This window comes from Panthera uncia, assembly GCF_023721935.1.
Source record: "Panthera uncia isolate 11264 chromosome A1 unlocalized genomic scaffold, Puncia_PCG_1.0 HiC_scaffold_16, whole genome shotgun sequence".
Lineage (NCBI taxonomy): Eukaryota > Metazoa > Chordata > Mammalia > Carnivora > Felidae > Panthera > Panthera uncia.
Window position 1 is genome coordinate 72776598 of NW_026057576.1, and position 26952 is coordinate 72803549.

The following is a 26952-nucleotide window of genomic DNA, read 5'->3' on the forward strand; positions in this document are numbered from 1 at the left end:
AAAAAAAAAAAAAAAAAAAAAAAAAAAAAAGAAAAAAAAAAAAGGAAGGTTTGCTGGAATCGATAGGCAAATATAGCAAGGTTGCAGGAAACAAGGTTAACACAGAACAATTCATTTGCTTTTACATATATCACCAATGAATAATTGGATTCAAAATAAAAAAATAACATTGACACTAGAACTAATAATAAGAACAGTAAAAACCCTAAGGTATAAATCTTTCAGATATGATCACTATGTAAGAATCTTGCCTACCACAGGTCATTAAAATATTATGCAATGTTTTCTCATAGAAAATGTGTAGTTTTATTTTTTATGTCTGTGACACATCTCCAAATAACATATGGTGTACTTTGTAATATTCAGGAATTCCCCTCACATTCCTAGTTTGTTAAGGTTTTTAATTATGAGTGAGTGTCAGATTTTCTCAAATGTTTTTTCCACATTTACAGAAATAATCATGTGAATTTTTGCCTGGTATTAATTTATTTTTGAATGTGAAGTCAACCTTCCATTCCTGCGCTATATTCTCTTAGTCATTATGGATTAGTCTTTATAAATTACTGGTGTGAATCAGGACCCCCGTTCCTGTGTTTCCTGTAAATTAATCGAGTTCAAGCATGATTCAGTGAAAATATTTTCCATTTTCTATCAAATTGCCTTATTGTCTCTATTAAAAAGGAAGAGACAAGTGCATGGTGTTCTATTCCAAGACTTGCAATTCTGTAACTCTGTTCTATAAATCTCTTCATTTATCCATATGTGAAATTGATACTATGTTGATATTGTGAATATACACTAAGACTTGAATTCATGAGGTGCAAGTCATTCCATTTTGTTTTGTTCTTTTTTTCCCAAGATTATGTTGGCCATTCTAGTTACTATGCATTTTCAGATAGAATTTATAACCATTAAATCAGCACAAAAACCAACACCAAAAATTATTATAACTTTCATTAGATGAGAGAAAAATTAAATGTGAGAATTAGATAAATGTAGATAGAATTGGCATTTCAAACAATATTGAGTTTTCTAATCTGTATTAGAAATCTGTGTGCTTCTCCATTAATTAAGTTGTCTTTAATCATTTTCAGCAATTATATATATATATATATATATATATATATCTGGATTTCATGTTTTTAATACTATTTTAAATAGAATATTTTAAAATTTAATTTTCCAATTCTTTGTTACTAGTGCACAGAAACTCAATTGACTACATATTGACCTTGTGTTCAATAACCTTGTTACATTCACTTGTTTGTTCTAGGATTTCTTTGAATCCATAATATTTTATATAAATAATCACATTACCTACAGATAAACATTGCCCTTCTTTCCTTTCAGTATTTATGCCTTTTGTTTCTTTTCCACAATGCATGGGCTGGGATCATCACCCTCAGGGAGAGTAGGAACAGTAAGCATAGACATGTTTGTTCTGTGCATGGAAACCTGGGGTAAAGATTTCTTTAGATGCCAAGACGTATTGGGTATGGATGACAGAGGAGATTTCTCAACACGGTAGCATTTGAATTTACCCTGAAAATGTTTAGAAATTAGCTACAAGGACAAGGGGAGAGAGAAGACCAGAGAAATGCACATAGAGACACTGGGCCATTTTAAGGGAGAGGCAGAGTAGAAATTATGAAGCAGTTGGTTTGCTTAGTGAAGTTCTGGATGTAAGCACAAACATTTATTCCCTCACAGATCTGTATGTACTATGTGTAAAGCACTGGCCAAGTTTTTTTGCCTTTTCCTGCAAAGGTCACTCCCTTTATCTAAGCACAACACCTTCAATTCTGCTGAGATGAAACATTGTGTGTGTGTGTGTGTGTGTGTGTGTGTGTGTGTATTTCCTGCTCCAGTCAGGGGAAGGGAGATTTCACTGAGACCCCCAGGGCCCTGAAGCTCAGGCAGGGGGCCACTTTGTGGGCAAAAGAAGAGCTGGTGGAGGGGCCTCATTTCACCTTCTTGAGGTTCAGGTAGTTGGTGCAGCCACACTTCTTATGCAGTTGACAGAGTGGGGGTGCGGTTGTATTTCTGGGCTAGCTGGAGGAGGGAAGCCGCCATGATCCCACCCCCCACCCCACCCCACAGGCCAAGGACCAGGTTCAAGGTGGACTCTTTCTGGATATTGTAGTCTGAGAAAGTGTGGCCGTCCTCCAGCTGTTTGCCCACACAAATCAGACGCCGTTGGTCAAGCGGGATGCCCTCCTTGTCTTGGATTTTGGCTTTGACCTTCTTCATGGTATCATTGGTCTCAACGTCAAGGGTGATGGTCTTGCCCATCCGTCTTCACAAATATCTGCATCCCCGCGTCTGCCTCAAGGCCACGGCCACCAAACTACTAGGCCACCTCCCTGAAGAGAAAGTCCCAAGATAATTTTAAGAATATATTTTAATCACCAAAGGTGTCAGAATTTCAATAGGAGCTAAACTGAACCTTCCCAAATGAGGGCTTATACCGAAATTGCTTATACTAATGACTGAAAAAGAAAAGGTACACCATGCTAGAGTTTGTAAAGTAAAGAAAGATGAAAAAGTGAGAAAATTAAAATTTACTCAAGTTTGAAGAAATGTGAAGAAAACTGTAGGGAATACATAATCTGTGTATGAAGTAGAGTGAATATTGGGTACCAAAGGGCCACAGAAGAATCCAAAACTCTCTCCCTCCTTCTCTCTCTCTCTCTCTCTCTCTTTTTCTCTCTCTGTCTCTTTCTCTTGCACACTTGCATATGTGGGTGCATTTCTGTGTTTGTATGAATATATAATCACGTGAAGTGTGTTATATTGTAGTGTGCAACTCGCTAGTTTCTTCCTTGTAGGAGCTAATTTAGGAGAGGATAAACATGTATTGGGTGTGTTTAAAAAATATTACGTAGAGAATGAATGCTATTTTAGCTAAAAGACTGGAAAACTTCCGTGCCTGGTGACAAATACAGTTGTTAAATAATAACTAAGACTGTTTTCCCATTGAAGGAAGTAATTAACATCCAACTTGTGAAACATATAATTTGTGTGAGTGTGTAAATCTATACTCGTTGATTAAAACTGTAATCACTTTTTTTTATGGATTTCACTTTGAAATGATTATAAAGACTTAAATGTTGGGAAATGCTATCTACATTGATATTGCCTCAGACTAACTTTCCTAGATCCTAGTCTGCAGGAAATGAGACTTGTGTAGAGAAATAAATAAAATACACCTTTTTAAAGCGATTTTACTGGCTATTTTTTGTTTTTAAAGAAGTAGCTGGTCCAAAGGTAAATGAGAATTTATTATTTTTTTAGTTCCGCCAGAACTTCTGTACTCAAATTAATTTTCACCTTAATTTTCCTTGAAACGTTTGTCACCCCTGTCCAAAAATTTACATGCAGATAAAAATCAAAACAATTTATAATACCTTCAAATGCATTTGTTAGTTCATTCCTACGGTAAGGCAGAAACAATTTCTGAGAGAAAATATAATCCATTGTTAGCTGGGACAGTGAGAGTTTGATGCTGAGTTAGTCCCATAAACGTTCTTATTCTAATTCTACTTCTAACAGAAAACATGTCTAATTCTGTTTCTAACAGAAAACATTTGGGAGATTTGCTTTGCATGTATGTCCTTAAAGATTGCTTAAATAACTTATGTGACATATATCGAATGCGTTTTGATATTTTCTATATTAGAAAACTGTTAGAATTGCTGTGTGCTTTCCAAGGACACTTCTGTCTCTGGGTAGAGGGTATCCTTAGATGTGAAGTCTCTTCTCCCTTCCTAAAAATTTCCTCCCTATAATTTCTTATCGATACCATTGAACTCCTTCCAGACACAGATTATCACTCTTGCTGTTGACATATAAGGTGAATCTTCGGGATTTACTCTCCTTTACTTTCTGCATTCAGCCAGTCCTGCAGCCAGGGCTCTGAAGAGGCCAGATAACTTGGTGCATATTGCCAAAACTTCGGAAACAACACAAGGAAAATTGGTGAATCACCAAAGTAATAATCAGTAAACGTCTGTTGTGTGCACAGACACAAAAAGACATTTTGCCAACCAGTTACACTCGTACCAAAACATGGAACGAGGCGCGGGGGTATATTGTTATAAAGCAGCTTATACCCTGAGAAGGAGTGTCTGCGTGCTCCTCACAGTGAGAGGCTATAGAATTCGAATTTTCTTCAATGGTAGGGAATCTGGTCAGCGGTCACTTCAGGTCCGCCTTGGGGAACAGTTCAGGTTTTGCTTCCGACTTTCAGAGACACAAGCAAGGTATGACCTAGGTCAAGTTAGCCTTGCAACGTGGCTCAAATGAAGCTTTGCTGATGAACCTGAAGTGGTTTGTCTGCTCGGGGAATTTTCAAAGCTGGTCTTGTGTTTTTGTTTTTGTTTGTTTGTTTTTTGTTTTGTTTCGGTTTTTTTTTGTTTTGTTTTTTATTGTTGGCACCAATTTCATGAGCAGTCAAAACGCAAATAATTGCACACCTTACTGGACTAATTGCAAACTGATACGTGCTAAAATCAAGAAGGAGAAGTGAGAAAATCGGTGTCCATATAAATTTACGTGCTAATGCGTACATCTACTCTATCTGTTTCCAATGCAGAACAACATTGTTTTGGGGCGCATGTATACATTGTTGTCTTTAGTCCGCTTTCTCTGGCAATTCTTGTTAGCACAATTATACTGTTGGGGGGGGATCTCTGGGATGTGACTGTAGTATGGAAAACACCGAGTCACTATCTGGCTGACCCACGAATTATGACTCCCATAATTTGAAGCTTCGACACAGAAGGCAGTAAATAGTGTTGAACGATTAATATCAATATTGACAAAGTCACCTATAATAATATGTTCTCTGTGACTCATATTTTCTTAATGGTGAATTTTAGAGGAAATTTCATTTATTACTCTTTTTTTGTGTGTGTGCATAGGACAACAGATAATGGAACCATTAGGGATACTATTTCCAATATCCTCTCATTAAAGATAAATGATCAATTGTATTCTCTTATTTCTAATAAAGAGAGAAAACTTTCCGCCTTTTCTCCACAAGCTAGACATTCAAATGATCAACTTAATCCTTAGTTCATAACGGATTCAGGAATGGTTTCGAGTCTCCTGGGAAATCTCAGGATTAAAACACATCGGAAAGACAGGGCGGACGTGTGTATCACTCTCTCTCTTGAAGCCACCACCTTCTATGAAAATTCAGACTTATTAAAACAATAATAATAATAAGAAGAAGAATTAATAATAGTAACAAAAGGAGAGACCAGGACTTATTTTGCAATGAATTAAACCTGGCAACATGGGAAATGTCTAAGCAACATGTTTCTATTTCCATTATGTAAGAATTCAACATTCACACAATATTAAGACATATGTGTATGTATATATGTGTGGGTTACAGAAGAGTTACCGTGGTATATAAGCATAACCTTTAGTTTTCTTTATTGAAATATAGTTTGAAAAGTGTCTAAGAACATTTAATGTTTGCTTTTGACCACAGCAGGGTGGAACTATTATAACAATCCTGGTCAGAGGGACCGGGCAAAATGAAGTATCACCTGATAAACAAATAGTTGCAAAATGCGAAATCACAAAATTTGAAGGGATGAGGCAGATTTTAAGAAGTAGGCGAAGACTTGCTTCTGGAACTCAGGTATGACTGTGGCTGTCGGCCACACAGGTGACACAAGCCTGAGTTGAAGCCCCAGTCTTAAGAAGGCTGGATGTTAATGAGTCTCCTGAAAACTTTCTTGCTTGCATGATCTCAGAAGCAGGTTTAATCTAATTTTGTGATGGATTAAAAATGACCCACACGTGTTCCTCTGGGAGGCACTGACAAGCGTCCGATAGAAAATTCATTGAATCCAGAGCAGGACAGGACAGGGAGATACCACAGGAGACGCCAGGCTCTCTGCAGAGAGGAGCCGTCTCCTACCTCCAGAACTGGCACGGATGGAGAAGGGCCCAGCACATGGTTCCCACTGAAAAAAGGCAAAAATTCAAGAGAACAGTAAGCAGGCAAACACTTAGAAAAGAGCTGACAAACAGAAAAGAGAACACTCGGGTTGCCTTTTTTTTTTTTAATAACAAAATTTTGCTATTAAAGAGCTCAAGATCTATCTCATTTAAATGCAACATAGAGGGCACCTGGGTGGCTCAGTCAGCTAAGTGTTGGACTCTTGGTTTTGGCTCAGGTCATGATCTCCCCGTTCATGAGTTCAAGCCCCACATCAGGCTCTGTTCTGACAGTGCGGAGCCTGCTTGGGATTCTCGCTCTCTCCCTCTCTCCCAAAATAAATAAACTTAAAAAAAATTAATTAAGTGGTAAATTAAAGAAAATAAATGAGAAATACAGGGTGTTAAAGTGGTTAGATTTTTAAACCTATTAAAATATTTCCAAAGCGATTTCTATAGACCGTAAAAGCTCTCACACCTCAGAAGCCATCAGCTACCCGGAAACATGGCACCATTCCGGCCCCACCTTAATGTGAACATACCATGTTCGTTCTCTTCTCTGGAGTTTTCAGTTTGCTTTCCAACTGCTATTCCACATGTTCCCATAGGAAAAGTGCATCCTCGGAACCTGTTTCCACCATGGAGGAAAAGTGACATCTCCACAAGATACGCTTGCCCCAGGGACAGGGAGAGGCTCCCCAATTCTTTCAGCCGCACTCATGCCAGTGGGAATCTGGAAGTGTGTGTAGAGATGGGACCCTCTTACCCACTCCACTGGTCTATTTCTATGTACTGAAATACACAGGCGCATCATACACGATAAGCAATCCCCTCCACCCGGCTTCTGTGAATGGCCCCCAGTGCCCAAAATGAACGCGTGTTACTTTACTCATTAGACAAAAACTTATTTTAAACATGTCTAAGTGAACTTTATATTCATCCATCAATGCCCAAGTTGAAATTTATTACTCCTAGAATGCCTTTCTAATTTTCTTCTGTATCTAACTTTATATGAAACGTCATGCCCCAAGAACTGTCCATCTGATATTATTATTTATATGTGCCCAGGTTTCCTTTTAAAGCATTAAGTTCTTGAGGTGTATGAATTGTATTTCTTTTTTAATTTGTTTAATGTTTATTTACTTTTGAGAGAGAGAGAGAGAGAGAGAGAGAGAGAGAGAGCATGGATGGGGGAGGGGCAGAGAGAGGGGGAGACACAGAATCCGAAGCAGGCTCCAGGCTCTGAGCTGTCAGCACAGAACCTGATGCAGGGCTGGAAACCAGGAACTGTGAGATCATGACCTGAGTTGAAATTGGATGCTCAACAGAGCCACCCTCCGCCCCCTTGAATTATATCTAAACATTTTCATGTGTCTCACAGGATCTAGAAAAGTGTCACCCTTAGAAAATATTCCTTCAACTGAAATCAATTAAAAGTTTTATTCTGAATTTGTATGGCAGATAATATATATTTCTTTTGTAATGAGGGCAAGGGATGATGGTTATGTCCCGGCTCTGTTTGTTTGCATTGAAAATACATAAATGAGGGGTCCGTTTATAAGGAGTTTCCTTTCCAAATCTCTAAGTATCACTTCACACCGTAACCATCCACTAAGAACCAGATGCTGTAAAGCAATGCGCCAGTGTTATTTGGATTTATGGGAGATTTGAGAGAAAGTTCAGTGCTGAAATAAAAATACAAACCTCTGGGAACGTGGTGTGCAGGTGAGCTTGTAGGCACTCTGGAAGGCTACATCTTATTTTGATAATGGAGACTCTTACCTTGGTTTTGGTGCCATATTGAATCATGTCAATCCAGAAAGTTGTACTTCAAAACTGTGTGTCATTATAAAAATGAACACTAAGAAATAAAACTGTTCTGAAACGGTTTTAAACTTGCGAGATGTTAACCCATGAAGTTTTTCTGCGACCTGTGACATCTGTCATTGAGTAAGTGTAGGTCATACCAACTTTAGTTGCCTGAAGAGTAGCTAAATTTATTTGGAATGGCAAGAGACTAAAATTATCTTCTAGCTTGTTTCACAGGGGTGCACCGTCTTTGTTCCTCCTAATTTATTTTTCTTTATGTTAACGTGTCATTGAGTTTAAATATTTTTAAGAACTAATAAAAAAAAAGAAGAAAAAATGAAAACCCAGGGACGCCTGGGTGGCTCAGTTGTTCAAGCGTCTGACTATTGACTTTGGCTTGAGTCATGATCTCATGGTTTGTGAGTTTGAGACCCGCCTCAGGCTCTATGCTGACAGTGCAGAGACTGCTTGGGATTCTCTCTCTCTCTCTCTCTCTCTCTCTCTCTCTCTCTCTCTCCATCACTCTCTGCCCCTCCTCTGCGCCCCCACTTTCTCTCTCAAAATAAATAAAACTTTACAAAAATACCCATATACTCACCTTTTCATCAAATATTATAATTTGGTCTTATTAGTGAGAGCATATTTTTAATGAAGTAAAAAAAATGTAGATATAGTTGGAGCCCCATTCTTGCCTCTTCCGGTTCATTCTTATTCTTTTCTTTCCAAAAAAGATCACTGTTTTCAATTTGGCATTATCTTTACTACACTTGTTAAAGACGTCTCTTTAACGTATAAAATCTTCACATTTCATGTAACAAATTATTGAATACTCCACATCATGACGCTCTTGCCCCATCCATTAGGTATTTTAAAATACGTATCCACGTCAGTGCACATGTCTGGGGACTCCTTCTGCCTCCCAGCTGCCTCTCTGGCTAAGGTTGACATATCTTATTAGTCCCTAAACAAACAAACAGACAAAACCCCAGCTTTTGGTTTCAGATTTATTGCCACTTCATCTCTGGTGACATCAACGTTTTTCCATTTCCCAAGAAGTCACACTTTCCAAGAGTTTACTCTTGCCTAGTGCTATCATTTCCATCCACTTTTTTTTTTTTTACATCTAGTCTACTTGTTCAAGCATACAGTAGCTTAAAGCAATCACTTTAACAAAAAAAAATATTTTTTTAAGTTTATTTGTTGATTTTGAGAGAGACAGTGCAAGCGAGGGAGGAGCAGAGAGAGAGGAGGAGAGAATCCCGAGAAGGCTCTGAGCTGTCAGCACAGAGCCTGAGGCGGGGCTCACACCCAGGAACCGTGAGATCCTGACCTGAGCTGAAACCAAGAGTTGGACGCTTAACTGACTGAGCCACCAAGGTGCCCCTTTTTTAATAAACAACAACAACAACAACAACAACAACAACAAAAATATATATATATATATATATATATATATATATATATATATATATAAAACACACTGCTATTCAAACAGTTTTTATTCGTTGTCTGTCTTGATTTCTTTACCTGGGTTTAAAACGACCAATTACGTTATTTTGTGTGATTATTTTGAAGTTATTAATTATTGCCTTTAAGCTTTTGTTTTGCTGTGGTATAAGACACATAACATAAAATTTACCATCTTACCTATTTCTAAGTGTACAGTTCTGGAATTAAACGGTGTTCAAAACCTTTTCATTCCGCCAGACTGAAACCCCTTATCTCTCCGAACCCAGGCCCCAAACCCTGGTTACCACTGTTCTACTTTCTACTGCTGCACATTTGACTACTTTAGAGACCTCGTATATTTGAAATTATACAGTACTTGTCTAATTACGTATGGTTTAGCTCACTTATCAGGATGTCTTCACGTTTTGTTCGTGTTGTAGCACGTGACAAGATTCTCTTCCTTTTTAAGGATGAATAATCTTCCATTGTATGTACATATCACATTTTTTTTTTTATCTCTTCCTCCCTTGCTGAACATTTGGCTTGCCTCTACATCTTGCCGGTTGTGAATAATGCTGCTGTTTCCTTTAAGCTTTGTATTGTTGCGTTAGTCTGATTTTCTTCAATGGTAGATTATCTATACCTTGTAACTTTAAAAATATCATTTTATATTAGGTAATCTACTGTATTACTACCATATATCTAAATACAACTTTATTTCTTTTATCTTTCATGTGAAAATCACAGTCACTTGTAGTAGGAAAGAAAATCCTTTTTCACATTCCAGAAAAATGATCAGGTATATACATTTCCTGTTTGTTTCTCCTGAAATTACTATTACACACATATTGGAGATTCAGTTTTTATCCCACATGTCTATAATATTTCTTAACATTTCTATTTTTGACTCTCTGTACTGATTTTTATATAAATCCCTTATTTCTATCTTCATTACTATTTTTTTACTTTATCATATCCAGTCTAGAATGTGTTCCAATCATTTGATATATTGATTGTTTTTTGAATCTACCTCTTCTTACTTTATATATGTCTGTTTTGTGTTCAAACTTGGATACTACTATAATTTAAGAGGGAAATTATCTTTCAAAGTCAGAGAGTCTGTTATAAATTATGGGAAGAACTCAATTCCCTAACCCTGCACTGTTTTATATAAGTATTTGTTACACAACTCGGTGTTAACTATAAATAATATGTATTATAGTGAAACACAATTATACAAAGAAAAAAGATACTATTATGCTAAGCCTAATTGTCAATCCATCAATTAGGTATGCCAATCTCATATAATAAGCAGTGAACTTCATTCTCTTTCATAAATGATCCTAAGAGTCAGTGATATGCAAACAAACGGTCTCATCCTTGAAAATTAAGTCTTTTCTGGGGTGGTAGGTAATGTCCACTGACTAGTTATGGGTGATGAATTTGGCCTATTTTTTTGTGCTTCTGGAATATTCTATAGTCTAAAGCAGTGTGAAGAATTAGGAATAATAGGGAGATGGTATGGATCTCTGATTTCAAAATTCGATAGAACCTAATTTTTAGGTACACGTTCAACGCTAAGTTAGCTATTTAAGAATGAACTTAATCCCCAGAAAAATAGTGAAAGATCTGAATTAGTATATAGATCCAAATGCAAACTGTCAGAGATGCTCTTTGAATGCTTTCATAGGCCAGTCAGTGTTTCTACATGTTCTATATTTTAGTCATTAAACACATCTTGAAGAAGAGGTCGCTATTATTCTGCTTTATTTTAGAAGCAAAACTGAGGCTCATAAAATCCAATCATTGCCACAAGGTCACATAGTAAGCGGCACAGCTGGGGTGTAAAACTAAGTTCCTTTCCTCCAACTTCAGGGTTCTTATTTTATCATAGCTGCCATATGGAAATACCAACTTGGCGATTCATCTGAGACACCCGGGTGTCTCAGTCAGTTGAGCATCTGACTTCGGCTCAGGTCCTGATCTCAAGGTTCTTGAGTTCAAGCCCCACGTCAGGCTTGCAGCTGAGGGGCAAAGAGTCCACTTCAGATCCTCTGTCTCCCTCTCTCTGCCTTTCCCCCTGCTTGTGCTCTCTCACAAATACATACACATTTGGGGAAAAAAAAAAAAAAAGATTGCATGAGGTCTTTCTCATCTTCAGGACCAAACTGAAATCTCTTGCCACTTTTTCTCTTGTGGACCCAATGTGTGCTTTACTTTACTTGTTGTTTATTTTCCCATCGTAAGGGAATGGGGATTCCTACCAAATACTTCTATACAGTTTGTCTTCATCATTTGATTGTAAAAGCTCAGTAACGTATAAAATTTTAAATGCACATTACATAAAGCTGTGTATATGACAACCTGCCATAGACCTTGATTGGACGTGTAGTTCATAGAGGAAGAGAATGAGCACGATGGACTTAAAAGCAGAGCACGGGGGCACCTGGTGGCTCAGTCAGTCAGGTGTCTGACTTCGGCTCAGATCATGATCCCACAGTTCGTGAGTTCAAGCCCCCGCGTCAGGCTCTGTGCTGACAACTCGGAGCCTGGAGCCTGCTTCGGATTCTGTGTCTCCCTCTCTCTCTGTCCTTTCCCCGCTCCCACTGTTTCTCAAAAAAAGGAATAAATGTCAAAAAAAATAAATAAATAGAGTGCGTACTCTTGCTTCACCCAAAAAGCTTGACCGACTCTACATATTAATATTGTCTGAGAACATTTACAGTTGGAATAGGATGGATAATCAAATCTTACAAACGTTCATACCCTTCAGTTTCCAATTTCCCCAGTGACATGGAAATTAGCTGTTGAACTAATCAGACTAGAACTGCCAGAAGTTGCTGAGGCCACGGGGGCAGGTCAGCCTGGGGAATCTGCCCACTGAAATTGATGCCATTCAGCCCAATGGGAGCTGGTGGCCGGAGCCTAAGTCCAAGACGATAAATGTGCAGTCTCTTTTCGGCTGGCATGGCTTCCCAAATATTCATACTGATCTTTTCCCTTGAACCTCCTGGGATTTCTGGCTTTGGGCCAGAAATCGGGCAGATCTGTTGAACTGGTCTCTCCTGACATTTTCTCTTTATTATTTTTTCTTGGATAGATCTCTAAAATAGCTTCTGGATAACTTTCTTAAACTATATTTAAAATTCAATAAAACTGAAGTAGGAAATTTTCCAACACAATGGACAAAACTTATAGGGTTGACAGATGCACCTGTAGACTAATGATCTCTATTAAGGTGACAGGAATTCTGGCAGGTTAAGTGATTTATCCAATGTCAAAAAGTCAGTGAAAGGCAAAACTTGGATAGACTACACTAACCATCTATTATTATTATTATTATTATTATTATTTTGCTATCATAATTCCCTATTCAATTCAGTCAAATATCTAATCTTCGTGGATATCATGAAGGCAATAAGCAGGCCTAAGTTAGACCTAACTCCTAAAAGTTGCTGGTATTCATATGATCTAAAGAGAAGTGACTTTTCCAGTCAGTAAATGCAAAGTTCAGTTTGGTCGATAGGATGTGTAGATGGATGTGTAACTAAAACATCCACGTGCCAAACATACCAGAGGATTAAAAGTTACAAGAATGGGTCACTTAAAGCACCTAGCGCTGCATGACAAAGCATTGGGGAATATCACCTCAGCGGTATGCCTCAGTTGCTGTAACATGAATGAGATAGATGGGTGGTCTTGGCAATCGTTCTTAGCTCACAGACTACAAAACAGTGACTCAAAGCTAAGGAATACACTTTCCCAAAGCCTCCTGTTATTCTCAGGGCTACAATGTCAAGGTTACCAAATTCATAAGAAAATCACTGAAAAGCCAGAAGGAACTCGGGTCATCACAGTGCATAATTTTCCTGTTTTGGTGCATCTCACATTTGGGGGGATAATTTGCAAGTTTGCTTCAGGAGTGGGAGTAGAAACTTATGTCATTTCTATCTCTGTCATAAATGATCTCAGGCCCTTGACTTTCCCTACTGTAGGCTCCTCTTAATTCTCTGTCCAAGTCAATGTTATCCCACTTATCGTTGGTCGATCACTCAATTAAACTAAGCTATAATCTAGCATAGCTCTAGCTGGCAAATAAGTTCCAAATAAATGACAAAAGTTAATAAATACATGCAGTAATATGCATTCAGGTTGAGTCGTTTTTGCACTAAGTGGATGGCTATTTTCAACTTGATGGTACACTCAGACCTTTATACTTTCGGCAAACGAGAGCACAAATCTCCCGGAACAAAGAGAGGAATCAATTCTGAGGCAGGGGCAGAGCAGTTGGGCGGAGTTGCCTTTTCTTCCCCAGGGTGGAGTGCCTCCCCTGTTCTCACTACATCTGGCAGCACAGATGGCAGGAAAATTAATAGGAGGGAGGAAGCATTGACCTCATGTGGATATAAACAAGTCCTGAGACTACACACGCAGACAAATCCGATAATAGCCTTAAAAGAGACCTTGAAAGTTCATTGAGTTCAGCTCCCTGCTGCTGGTAGAGCTGTGCTCAACAAAGTCCGATGTCCTGGGTGAGCATCCTTGAGGTCACGTGCATAGAGATCCTAGAATAGGTCACTGAGGACAGCCATGCAGTGTATCTCCCTAGGTAAGTGTTGAAGTAGGATATGAGCATCTGTTTTATATTAGTATATCCTGGTGGAGTTAGGAGACGAGAAAAAAATGACTACTTACGTGCTCCCTATCACATGTATTCAACCCATTATTGGAATCCTCAGAGACAAAGAGCCTGTACACAGATGTTCACCTTTGAACACATTTGTAGGGTTAACCCAACCAGCTTGTTTCAAGAACTTGCTGGTAGTTCACATCAATCACTAAACAAGTTTTTTGTTGATCGAAGAATCATTGAGCTGACCATGACCTGGGTTTTGTCCAGCCTGGACTGGCTATTCAGACATGGCTGACAGGCTCCCATTAAGAAGTGGCCCCATTGGCAATGGGCTTTAAACCAAAGCCCATTGGAGGGTTTTAAGGAAAACTGAGCTTTTCTGATTAAAGGGATAAATGGGTCTCATGCTGTGCTTTCACCCCTTCTACTTGCCTTGAACATGCACTTGATGATATACTGCTACCATGGAAGTAAAGCAAGAGAATTGCAAATTGCTGATATTGTTCCAACAACTTTCCTGGCAACACATTTTTGTTATATGAAGATAATTAAGTCCTATTTTTGAGCCAGGAACAATCTATTAACTTCATCTAAAATACACCTAATTGATGCACTTGATAGTGCCTGAATATTCTGTAAAATGTCTTAACTACAGGGGCGCCTGGGTGGCTCAGTGGGTTAAGCGTCTGACTTCGGCTTAGGTCATGATCTCACGGTTTGTGCTGACAGCTTGGAGCCTGGAGCCTGCCTTGGATTCTGTGCCCCACTCTCTCTCTGCCCCAACCCACTTGCGTTCTGTCTCTGTCTGTCTCAAAAATAAATAAACATTAAAAAAAATTAAAGAAAAAAAAGAAAACTTGTTAAAACACAGATATGTGGCCCCAGTTCCATAATGTGATATGATAGGTCCAGTTGTAGAGTCCGACAATTTCAATTTCTAACCAGCTCCCAGGTGATCCCATTATTGCTAGTTTGAGGACCACATTTTCAACAGCACGGGCACAAAAGATTTCAAGTGATGCTTGTTATTAACACTTCATACATGCACTTCAATATGGGAGAGACCAACTGTCGTTGAGAAAGGTGTTGCCATATGCTCCTTCAAAGCCATCCTTCTATTTCGTATTTAATATGACCACTACATAGCATTGGCAAAATCCTAGTTGATATGTGGATCAACAGCCTGATTTCCCAAACATACAATTCATAAACTTATGTATAAACATGTATAAATAAGTGGCCTCCCTCCTTCGATTATGATGGCTATTTTTTTAGTGGGCCCCTCCATTGCTATCTTTAGAATTCATTATGACCCATTCCAGGCCCTACTGCATGTGAACCATTTTTAAAAATATGTTAGAGCGATTATAAAAGGGCACATGGAATCTAAAATTCACAGAAAGATACAAGACTGTCACGATGCAATGATCACGTTTCAGTTTGTTTTTTTTTTTTTTTTTTTTTTTTTTTTAGTTTCCATTTAAGTAAGGAAGAAAGCATGTTTTTTACTAATCAGTATTCTTTTCTTCTGTTTCTAGTTTTAATCACACGCACACACACTCACGGACACACACACTCACAAGTTTCGCATGCTGGAGAATGCGGGGAAGATGCCTCTTTACTGTTGATGGAGAGGACAGGATGCTGTGATGAATCTCATGCAGCAGGTGTCTGATGGACTATTATTTAATCTCTGCTTTGGGAAAGAGCAATCAAATGGTAGCTGTTGGTATTTGTTTAATAAAAACTCCAGATGTTGACAATGTTTCCCCATGGCCATTGATATATCATGATTTGCACACAGCTGCTGAAAAACCATCAAGCCCCACTACTTTGTGAATATCACTGGGAATAATTCTTTTTTTCTTTGTGTGTTTTATGCACAGCCCTCATGGCATGACTCACATATTTCTTGGGTGTTAAATTGAGCCAGCTAAATAAGATTTATTCACATTTATTCTCTTACACTTCTGTAAAAAGCTCTATCACACGTTAATGGGGGCATTCTGATGTAACAATAGAAAGTCATCATTTTCAGCCTCTAGTTACCCTGGAAATGCAGCGAGCAACACATATTTATACAGGGCACCGTTTTGGCAAATTGTTCTTGTAAAGAACACAGAACTTTGAACACAGGCTACGAGAGTAAAGCACAAAGATTTTGTTGATTTATTAAAGGGCAATTCAGATTCAGACTCACTCAGCATTTGAATTTTTCCTAGAGTTAAAAAACAAAACAAAACATTTCCTTACTTTTATTTTTTAAGCAGTCAGCAAATGTCAGAAAGGGGAACATATTAAATTTGTTCCACGTCTGCTGAAATATTTTCAGAATGATTTCTGTGTTGCTTCAGGATTGATAGGTGGTTGTCCCCCAGAGAGCAAAGACGAGTTCTCTCTGGATCTCATAAGCCACACAAGGGGGTGAAGGGGGTCTAACAGGAATGAAAATGGTGAACACAACAAATGTCACATACGTTCCTTTCTTGTTTTTCCGTGCAGTTACTCATGGGCGGGTTCTTGTAAGAAGATGTGGGTAATCCTCCCGAGTCCGGCTTCGTAGATCACCTCAGATCCACAGCAGACCTGGCCATTCTCTCTTTCTCTCTCCTTCTCTCTCTGTCTCCCTCCTCTGCCTCCACGCTCTCAGTGTCAGAATAGGAATGGCCCCAGCCACACATAGCAACGCTGAACTCATCACCAAAATGTGTGTGTTAAAAATCCCATTGGCGACACTGAGTGATTGTAGAATATTGTGTCAGGCTCCCACTGCTGCTGTAACAAATTGCCACACACTTCCGGGCTTAATTCAGCAAAATTTATCAGCTTACAGTTCTGCAGGTCTGATGCACGGGATGGGTTTCAGCTGGTAGAAATTTTGGTGTCACCAGGGCTGATTGCTGTGGAGTCTCTAGAGGAGATGCCATTTCCTTGCTTCTTTCTGGAACCTCCTCCATCCTCAAAGCCAGCAGACAGCGCCTTCCAATGTCTTCCTTGCGCTTCCTTTGCTGTGTCTCATGTTTTCTGGCTCTCCTTCCTCCCTCATGTGAGGGTCCTTGTGATCACATTGGTCTCCCATGGGGATTCCTGTCGAAACTTTTTTTTTTTTAATTTATCTATTTATTTTGAGAGAGACAGAGACAGCGGGATCAGGGAAGGGGCAGAGAAAGAGGGAAAGAGACAATCCCAAGCAGGCTCCACGTCACAGGCACAGAGCCCGACGTGGGGCTTGAACCCACTAAACCCTGAGATCATCACCTGAGCCCCAACCAAGAGTTGGGAGGTTTAACCGAATTAACCACTCAGGCACCCCTCCCATCTAATCTCTTATCAAAAGACCCTTAACTTCATCACACCTGCAAAGTCCTCTTTGTTCTGTAACATGCCACATTCACAGGTCACAAGGACCATTGCACACACATGGGCGGCTGGGAGTGGAGGGTAGACTATTCTGTCCACCACCAGCCCTATAGAGAGTGTATGCTGTCCTTACAAAGCCCAGATGAGACCATGTCATTCACCCACACTCTTTATAGTTCACTTTCGAGCCATTGCCAATAAAAAAATAATAAATAACCGCTTTGATTTATAAGTTTCAAACTGTTCTTTAAAAAAAATATTTCTAAATAGTTAAATGTTGCAGAGGCCTAAATAAGATTACAAAGAGCCTATAAGATTTAAGGCAGCTATTTTGGGCTAACCTCTACTAATTACTACTAATTAACTGATGATAATGTGAAGATTAGAATGTTAATGCATATAATTTATCATAAACTGATTTGTAATAAAGAATTTGCAATGGATCAGGCATGATTGACACTTTGTCCTGAGGGTTCTTTTTACTCCCTGGAGTTTATTTATGAATGTCATTTTTACTTGATGGTAGAGGACGTAAGATTGGGAAAGGAAACTAGGAGAAAACAGAATATGGAAAGTATAAAATATGGGCGGCAAACTTTCTGTAACTTACTATGTCCAACATGTGAGTAGTATAACAAATGTGGCATGACCATTGGGTGAAGTGGTGACAAACAGAGAGAGGGCCATCTGAAGTCATATATAACAAGCTACATCAATCGAGAGCAATCGTGACGCTGAGTCACTTTTACGTGAGGACGAGCCCCAATTGTCCTCTCATTGGGCACCTATACGTCTTTGTCTGGGTGCTCAGTGAGCCTGCCCACAGGGCACGCCCTTTGGTGCCTTCTCCAAGATCTTCAGGGTGGTATTCTGAAAATCCTTCCAAACGTGAGAACTCCAAGCTCTTTCTTTTGTTCCTATGGCATGGCGTATGGCTCTGTGACTTTCCTAAATGTCAGTGAGTGTTTGAAAGACAGGAGTTTATGGATATGAAATATGCAACTCTTCTTTTAAGAAGAAAGGCAACAAAGAAACAGCATTTCAATAATTTTAGGGTGGTGTCAAAATAAGTTGAATGTGCCACCCACATTCCCATCCATTGAAAAACCCTCTTGGGAGTCCATATTCCTCTCCATGTTCTGCCTGTCTCTTTTCTCTCCTTAACTCACCTCCCATTCAGTCCTCAAGTCATACATAATAGCTTTGAAACAATTGTGTCAAAAGCCAAAAATGCCTTCGTTGCTTAAACCAATGGTCTTGAAGTCAGTTATCTCACTGGGTTCCTCAGCAACTGTGAGCCTCCCTGACCCATCTTCTTTCTTTCAAATATTTTCTTTGTGGTTGGTGACCCACACTTTCTTGGATTTTCTACTAAAACTTTAGCTGGTTTTATCAAGTCCCTTCAAAGGGCGGTCATCTCCTACCCAATCCCTTCCCTGTCCCAGTGCATGAAACTTCTCCCTCAAAAGTCCGTTTCATTCACTCTCATAGTTTCCAATACCAACAATATACTGTTGATGGCCACATGCCCCTCTCCCATAAACCTCTATTGTCATCTCATATAAATCCAATTGTGTAATTAAAATCCTATTCACGTGGCTCACAACGTATTCTAAACTGGTAGATCTTTTCCCCAACCTTGCTTCTCCAGTGTCCCCTCTCTTAGCTGGAAGCTAAGCCCACACTCACATGGCCAACTGGCCTCCCAGTCCTGCTGATTCTATCTCTTAGATGTTTTTCAGCTTCTCCATCTTCTTGCTCCCGCCACTTCCTTCCACCACACTAGCGCAAGCCACTGTCAACTCCATAGCACACCTTCCAGTTATTCTGCTTTCTCTCGTCTGTCTCAAAATCTCTTCTCCACTCAGAACCAGCACCATCTGATAAAGAAGCAAAGGTGGTCTACAAGGTTTGGGCTCTGCCTAAAACTCCAGAATTTGCACTTGACTTTTCCTCTACTTCCAGACACTACTCTGACCCCCAGCCTCCATGCATCACCCTCCAGCCATATTGACTTTGTTTCTATTTCTCCAATACCACAGCCTCTTTTGTATCTCAGGCATTTGCACATCTTATTTTTTCTCCCAGGAACAATGTTTACTTACAACTTTTCCAAGTACATCTTTCTGGGCTTGCCGACTGTGTGTGGCATATCCTTATACCCACATCGTACCCTCATGTGTATACATCTGAAGGTACATTGCATGATTATTTCATGGACTGTGACCCCGTTCATTTTTCCTCTGCTCCATCCAAGCACCAACATTTCTTCTTGCTTACAGCTAACTTCATAAAAAATATATTTACATGAATATCTTGATAGATGCATGATATGATTGAGAATTCCCTATTGATAGAAGTTGAGGATGGTCAGCTGCAGGGAGAACTGGATGAAGATTCCAAACTACATTGTTCATTGTAAACGTTCTTCCCATATTGAAGCATCCAAGGTTGTCCCTCCTGATGACCTTATAAAATAAATCACTGGAAAATAATGCATACGATTTAAAGAAACACTTCCAAGATCTACGAAATAACACATGGATAAAACCAAAATTAAAATGCCAAAATACAAATCCTAGCAGGAAAAAAAAAGTAGGAGAAAAAAATAAGCCAAAATGAAGAAAATCAATCCTTAAAAACAAGAGAAAACATAACCCAAAGCAGACAAATGAAAACATAATTCCCCAGAGCATGAAGCCTGGGACAAGTTCACCAAAGGTAAAGACTGAAGGTCAAGGGAAAGTGCTAGCTGGTAGCCTCTTACACTTCAACCCGCATCTGGCAATCCACCACTCTGGCCCCCAGCTGTCCTTTTCAGGTTCACCTGTAAACACAGCTGCAGTAATCTATTGGAAAGATTTAGTACCATTTTTCACAGAGTGAGTTCTTAGTGAATATTGATTCATTGAACAAATTGAAGCCTGAGTCTGTACTTGGACCAAATTACTCCAATAACTCATATTTGTAGACAATTCTAACCTCCAGTCATTGACTGAAAAACAAAGGGGAATACGGATGTCTTGCTTTATCTCTCTCTTTGGATAGATAGATAGATAGATATAGATAGATAAATAGATAGATAGATGATAGATATAAAGAGAGAAACAGTGAAAGAGGTAGACATAGAAAGAACGAGAGATAGATTACCACCAGGAAACATACTGACAAACAAAACAGTTGAAATACAGAAAATAACATCAGTAGTTCACATGTCTTCAATATCAATTTTCTCAGGAAATATACCTGGAAAACAAAGAGAGAAGAGTGAGGAAAAGTACTCTCAATCTCTACAAGCAAAATATTACTTCATGCATTCATTAATTCATTCATTCATCCAAAAATATTTCTACTCTCTACCCTGTAAGTATGTGGCAAACATTGAAAATATATAGAAAGAGATTATTAAAATTCTTTACTTTCTCGGGGCCCGTATTTTCTCACAAAGACTTACCTGAATCAGTATTTGACAAGCAAGATAACTCTACTTATCAGAGAAGTGCATAATGCCATAATGCAGATTCAAAGTGATTTAAGAATCTATTTGGCCTCACTGAGAAGCTGATTTCATCTTAAACCTGAAGCAGGGGACATTTTGTCCAGACAGGGTTAGGAGGGACACTCGGAGTGTCTCAGAAGAAATACCTATAAAAGTGGTTCTAGAACTTTAACTAGGGTTAGAAACGCCTGGCTGGCTTGTGAAAACACAGATTGCTGAGCCCATCCCCAGAATTTCTGATTCAGTAGGTCTAGGATAGAACTTCAAAATTTGCATCTCTCTCTAACAAGTTCCTAGGTGATGCTCTCTCTGCTGGCCCAGGGATCTACTTGGAAACTATTTCCTTATTGCATTGTTTTCAGATGGCAGAACATTTATCAAATAATGGAAAGCAATCCCACATTCTTAAAAGGTGAAAGAGAATAAGAGACCAGCTCAAGGTGTAGTTGAGAGGGAAGACTGAGACCACACCATGGAGTATCTCTTAAGTTATTGTTGAACGGCTGGTTTAGAGACAATGGAAAACCATCAGAGATTTGACCGGTGGGGAGGGGGGGCAATTTAAGTTTGTTTTATTTCAATAATTCTAGCTGCATTTTGAGAGTGGTCTGTGGAAGAGAGTGAATGTAGGTAAGGAAACTGGCGAAGAAGGGAAAGAAGTGTCCCCGGCAGGTGCAATGGAAGGAAAAGCATACAGAGGCTGTGAATACCAGCAAGAGAATTTTGATGTCATCGTTCATGGTGCTTAAGTGAATTAAAAAGACACCAAAAAACCAGAAAGGGCCTGATAGATTGCTTGAAGTTGAAAACAAACCAGCATCTAAAAAGCTAAGCAGATTGGAGGTTTTGATGAGACCAAATCTAACTTAATTGGGTTAAATAGAAGTAATTGATTAATAATTTCATGGATCTTTTTGGTAGGGAAAAACAGAAGACAGGGAGACTTCTGATTCCAATAAAATAAAGAACTAGGATTGCAGGAAAGTCTTTCTACAAATTACTTAAGACTCTGGATTAAAGATAGCTTTTAAAATATTACGAGGTAGCTCCAAAATAGTCAGCAATAGCCACAAGGGCTCTAAGGTAGGAGGAAGCAGGTGACCAGGAAACAGGATGTGTTACCCTGGGTCATCTGGACCCTAAAAAGGCAAGGAGAGCCTTGAGAAAGGAGATGGGTCTCTCTGCCCCATATATTGGAAGGGACTGAAACTCAGGAAGCAAAGCCTTGATTTTTGCAGTGTAATAATCTCAGTGAGAAGCTGAGAAGATGCCCAAAAGCTGAGATGGGGAGATGGTATGGCTGGAAGACTATTTCTATCTTGATTTGGGGGTTGAGGATAAGTGTATTTTCCTAGAGAAACTAAAACCTCATGCTTGCACCTTGCATTATATTTATTTGATTTTTCATTACAGGCAAGCTGAGTAAATGCCCAAGCCCAACTTTGAACGTTAAAAATTGGTCCTCAGACAATGACGTCCTGGCACGAGCAGTGGGTACGCACTCAAGACCAACTTGGAGAAATACCTCAAACACCTAATTTCTCATAGTAGAAATAAGTAAATAAGGGAGGGAAGGAAGAAATCCTAACTAACAGGAAGAAATTTTCCACCAGGTGGAAAGGAGCAGATACAAAAACATGGAGGATTATCACACAAAACTTGAGGTAACTGAAAAAAATAAAAGAGTAACAAAATCAGTACGCTCAAAAAGGTGTGAAACGAAAAGAAAGTATTAAAAGATGCGAAAGGAGAGACCGTAAAGCGTACTTGGAAAAGGATCAAGTTTAGGTTTTGGAAACAATATATGATCATTCAAATTAAATTTTAATGCATGGCTGAAACAGTAGATTAGATATGTTAAAGAGAAAATTTGCAAATTAAATGATATACTTGAGGACATCACGCCGCACGCTAAAAACCAGTAAAGAGGCAGACAATTGGAAATTCTATTTAAGAGACGGATATAGTATTTAATGAGACAGTGACGTATATGAAAACTTTAAATTCCAAGAGGATAGAACAAAATCAACGGAGAAAGGCAATATCAAAAGAATGAAAGAACTGACGAAAAGACAGAAATCTTGATATTGGAAAAATGCAATCAATTTCAACCAGAAATAAAATAAAATATGCCTGGGGCGCCTGGGTGGCCCAGTCAGTTAAGCGTCTGACTTCGGCTCAGGTCATGATCTCACAGTTTATGGGTTTGAGCCCCGCATCGGGTTCTGTGCTGACAGCCCAGAGCCTGGAGCCTGCTTCAGATTCTGTGTCTCCTTCTCTCTCTGCCCCTCCCCAACTTGTGCTCTGTCTCTCTATGTCTCTCAAAAAATAAATAAAAGGAAAAAAAAATTTTAAATAAAATATGCCTAAGTACATCATGAAAGCATTGGGGCACTAAAGACGAAAGAAATTCTTGGAAGGCACTGGAGTGTCCTTGCTTTTAACCATTGGGCTATAGGCCACATGACTGTCGAATCTCACATTAAATTTAAAAATATATTTAATTATGTATGAGTTACAGAAAATAGGTGAAACATGCTGGTGTAGATAGAGAGTAAATTATAGAAAAACTCAAATAAAAATGAAAGAAAGCTGGAATAACAATATTAATTGCCTACAAAGTAGACTTTAATAAACATAATTAGGGACAACACACATTATTGCAGAATGATAAAAAGAATATGAATAACCAATAAACCTGAGATTTAATATCCTACACCTATGCGAATGTAAAAAGAAAACAATATATAATATAAATTTGATAAAATTACTAAAAAAATCAACCAATGTACAAAATAATTAGAAATTTTAGCATCCCTTATTTATGACAATTCTTTCTCAAGAAATCATGACATAAGTGATAGATCTGAAAATAAATAGAGTAAAATCGCAAATAACAAGATTGATGCAAGAGGTAGAGACAGAGAGGGAGAAGCATCTCAAATCAGACAATAGCTATGATTTTGAAATATCTGTAATTTTGAAGTGTACAAAGAATATTTCCAATTACCAACATAGGACAGAGAAAAAGTCGCAACAAATACAAAGATAGCTATACCATGTACATACATTAAATTGGGGATTCATATTTTAAAACATCCCCAAAGCTTCATACTTTGGAAAATAAAACACATACACATTTAAATAATTCCTGGGTTAGGAGCACCTGGGTGGCTCAGTCAGTTAAGCAACTGACTTCAGCTCAGATTATGATCTCATGGCTTGTGAATTCGAGCTGCAGCAGGCACCCTCCTGACAGCTCAGAGCCTGGAGCCTGCTTTGGATTCTGTGTCTCCCTCTCTCTCTGACCCCCCTCTTCTGTTCGTGATCTGTCTCTTTCTCTCTCTCAAAAATAAATACACACCAAAAAAAAACATAGAAGGCTGAGAATTCTGTGATGAATATTTAATTCAAAGAGTTAGAAAAAGAATAAAAGAGTGAGCTCAAGAAATATTGAAGTAAGTGGCTCATCAATACAATGTCTAGCAATTAATGAAATAGAAAAGAGAATCCACAGAAAATGTTTCTTTATATCTGAGTTTTTAGAAAGACAAATCCCATGGCTGAAACTCTGGTATGATGAACCCAGAAGATATAAAGAAAACACACACACACACACACACAAATCACGAATCAAAGTAATGTGGAATAATGGATTCGATTGCTTAAGAAACAAAATGGTTATATAGATAACTTTCTAACACACATAAAATAGACATTTTCAAAAAGGAAATATTATTAAAACTCACTCAAAATGAAATATAAGACTTAACGAGCCATTTGTGAAATTAAAGCTATAAAGGCTGTAGATTAACATTTACCCTCCTCCCCACCCACCTCCCACGTGCAAAATAACACCAGGCCCAGACAGTTTTATAACCAAGATCTATAAAACCTTAAAAGAACATGTAATCCCTGAGTTATACAAACTGTTCCAAAGGACTGAAAAATGAGAGTTTCCAAATGCAACTGATGAAGCTACTATGGCTTTGATAGCAAAACCAGGCAAGGCTAGATTGAGAAAGGCACATTATAGGCAAATCACAATTAAGAAAATCCATAAAAAATGTTAAATATCAGCATCCCAGCACTCTTACCAAAATTGTGAAAGTGAATGATATGTCATCAATGAGCCAGACTCACCTAAGAATAGCCAAAATGGTATCATTCACATCAGATAAAATATACATGAAATTCTTCATATCATATTAACATATAAGAGGGGAAAGGTAAGGTGATCATTTCTATAGATACTAACGTGATTAAATCAGCTGCCAGTAAATGAAACTAAAACAACGGACCTGGAAAATAAGGATAGAAGATAGCTTCCTTTATTTGTTAAAAGGGAACTATAAAAAATCTATCCAAAATAATATCTAATAGTGAAATTTAAGAAACAGTTCTGGCAATCATGGAACAGAGAAAGATCAACACTATTACTACTTATGCACAACACTACATTTGAAAGAGAGTGGAACAAAATATAAGTCAGTAAATGAATAAATATATGCAAAGAAAAAAATAAACTGTTACAAAACCACTATCCAAATGAGAATATGAGATTCAACAAACAACAGTGTTCCTAAAACTAAGAAACATGCAAATATACAACTCAGATGAGAATACCATCAAACTCCGTTCCATTTCTGAGGGGGGAAATTCTTAAAATATATGTTGGTTTTCAATAGGTACACTTACAAGAATTTGTCAGAGGACTTACATGTTAGACATAGTTCTTGGGGATAGAAATATATTATTCAAAACATTTCTCTTCTCAAAGCAGGTTAATTATTCCATGCAATTTTAAGGACAACTTCAAGTCCCTGTCTGGTAAGCTTGAGAAAATGGATCTTATCTTCTTATGGAGGAAGAAAGTCCAAGGATGGCCAAAACAGATTTAAAGAACAATAAATGGTGTTGGACGTAATGTTTATCCATATTAAAAAAAAATACATCCAACTGAATAGTCTAAACAAAATGTAATCTACTAGTTTTAAAGATAGAAACGCAAAAGTTAAAAAAAATATAATTCTAGAAAGAATTTTTATTTATGTTTCTTTTTTATTTAAATTTTAGTTAACCTACAGTGCAATATTGGTTTCAGGAGCAGAATTCAGCGATTCATCACTACGTACAACACCCGGAGCTCATCACAAGTGCCCTCCTTAGTACCCATCACCCATCTAGCCCATCTCCCACCCACCTCCTTCCATCAACCCTCAGTTGATGCTGTATCCTTAAGAGTGTCTTGTGCTCTATTTCTCTCTCTCCTCTTCCCCCCGCACTTTCCATATGTTCATCTGTTTTGTTTCTTAAATTCCACATGAGTGAAATCATATGGTATTTGTCTTTCTCTGATTGACTGATTTTGTTTAGCATAAAACATTCTAGCTCCATCCATGTCATTACAAATAGCAAGATCTAACTCTTTTTGAGACTTTAAAAAATATTTTAGATAGGATCGCCAATGAGGTTGGGGGAAAGAAAGAAAATGCTAGATAATTTTCTGCATGAAAATAAACAAGTGCACTAAATCAAAAGATCATCCACAAATGTGAGATGATATTCTCAAGACATTTAACTGAAAAGGATTAGTACCCTGAATATATAAACAGTTAACCACTGTGCAGAAGTAAAAGAAATTCATAAAAATGGTCGAAAGATATGAACAAGAAATTCTTAGATTTAAAAGCTTCATAAAAAAAGGATATGCAAGTTTATTATTTACACAAGTAAACAGAGGAAATGTGTGCTAAAATATCTCATAACTATCAAGTTGATCAAATCTGCACTAGTCTGATAACTCAGAGTATTGGCAACACTTAGGAACTCTTACCCCCTGACACCCCCCATGTGCACAAGGGGGTTTTCCCTACCATGCTTGTTGTATCATTGTTTTGCAGTAGGAATATAGCAACAACTTCTCTAATATTATGGGAATAATTAACTGTGCTTGAACAGTGGAATGATAATCAGTTGTATAAAAACATTGCCTAACTGTACATTTCATAGTCTTTCACATGAGCAAGATAAAAAAAAAATCCATATAATCATGATTTGTGTAAAATTTTTAAAAAGTAGAAAGAATGCTATCTATTATTTCTCTATTTCTCCATCACCCTATCTCTTATCCATAGAAAGATCTATATTGAGATATCTATCTATCTATCTATCTACACACATATATACATATATATACATATATATATATAGAGAGAGAGAGAGAGAAAGAGAGAGAGAGAGATAC

The 26952-nt window shown here is 38.1% G+C and overlaps 1 long non-coding RNA gene across 1 annotated transcript in view; it reads left to right on the forward strand.

The window, feature by feature from the left end:
* The window catches only part of LOC125933943 (uncharacterized), a 25376-nt gene extending 9763 nt beyond the window's left edge, over positions 1-15613 (forward strand). The window contains exon 3 of the long non-coding RNA XR_007461165.1: positions 15385-15613. This is a non-coding gene — a long non-coding RNA (uncharacterized LOC125933943). The remainder of the gene's footprint in view (positions 1-15384) is intronic.
* The last annotated feature ends 11339 nt before the right edge of the window (positions 15614-26952 follow it).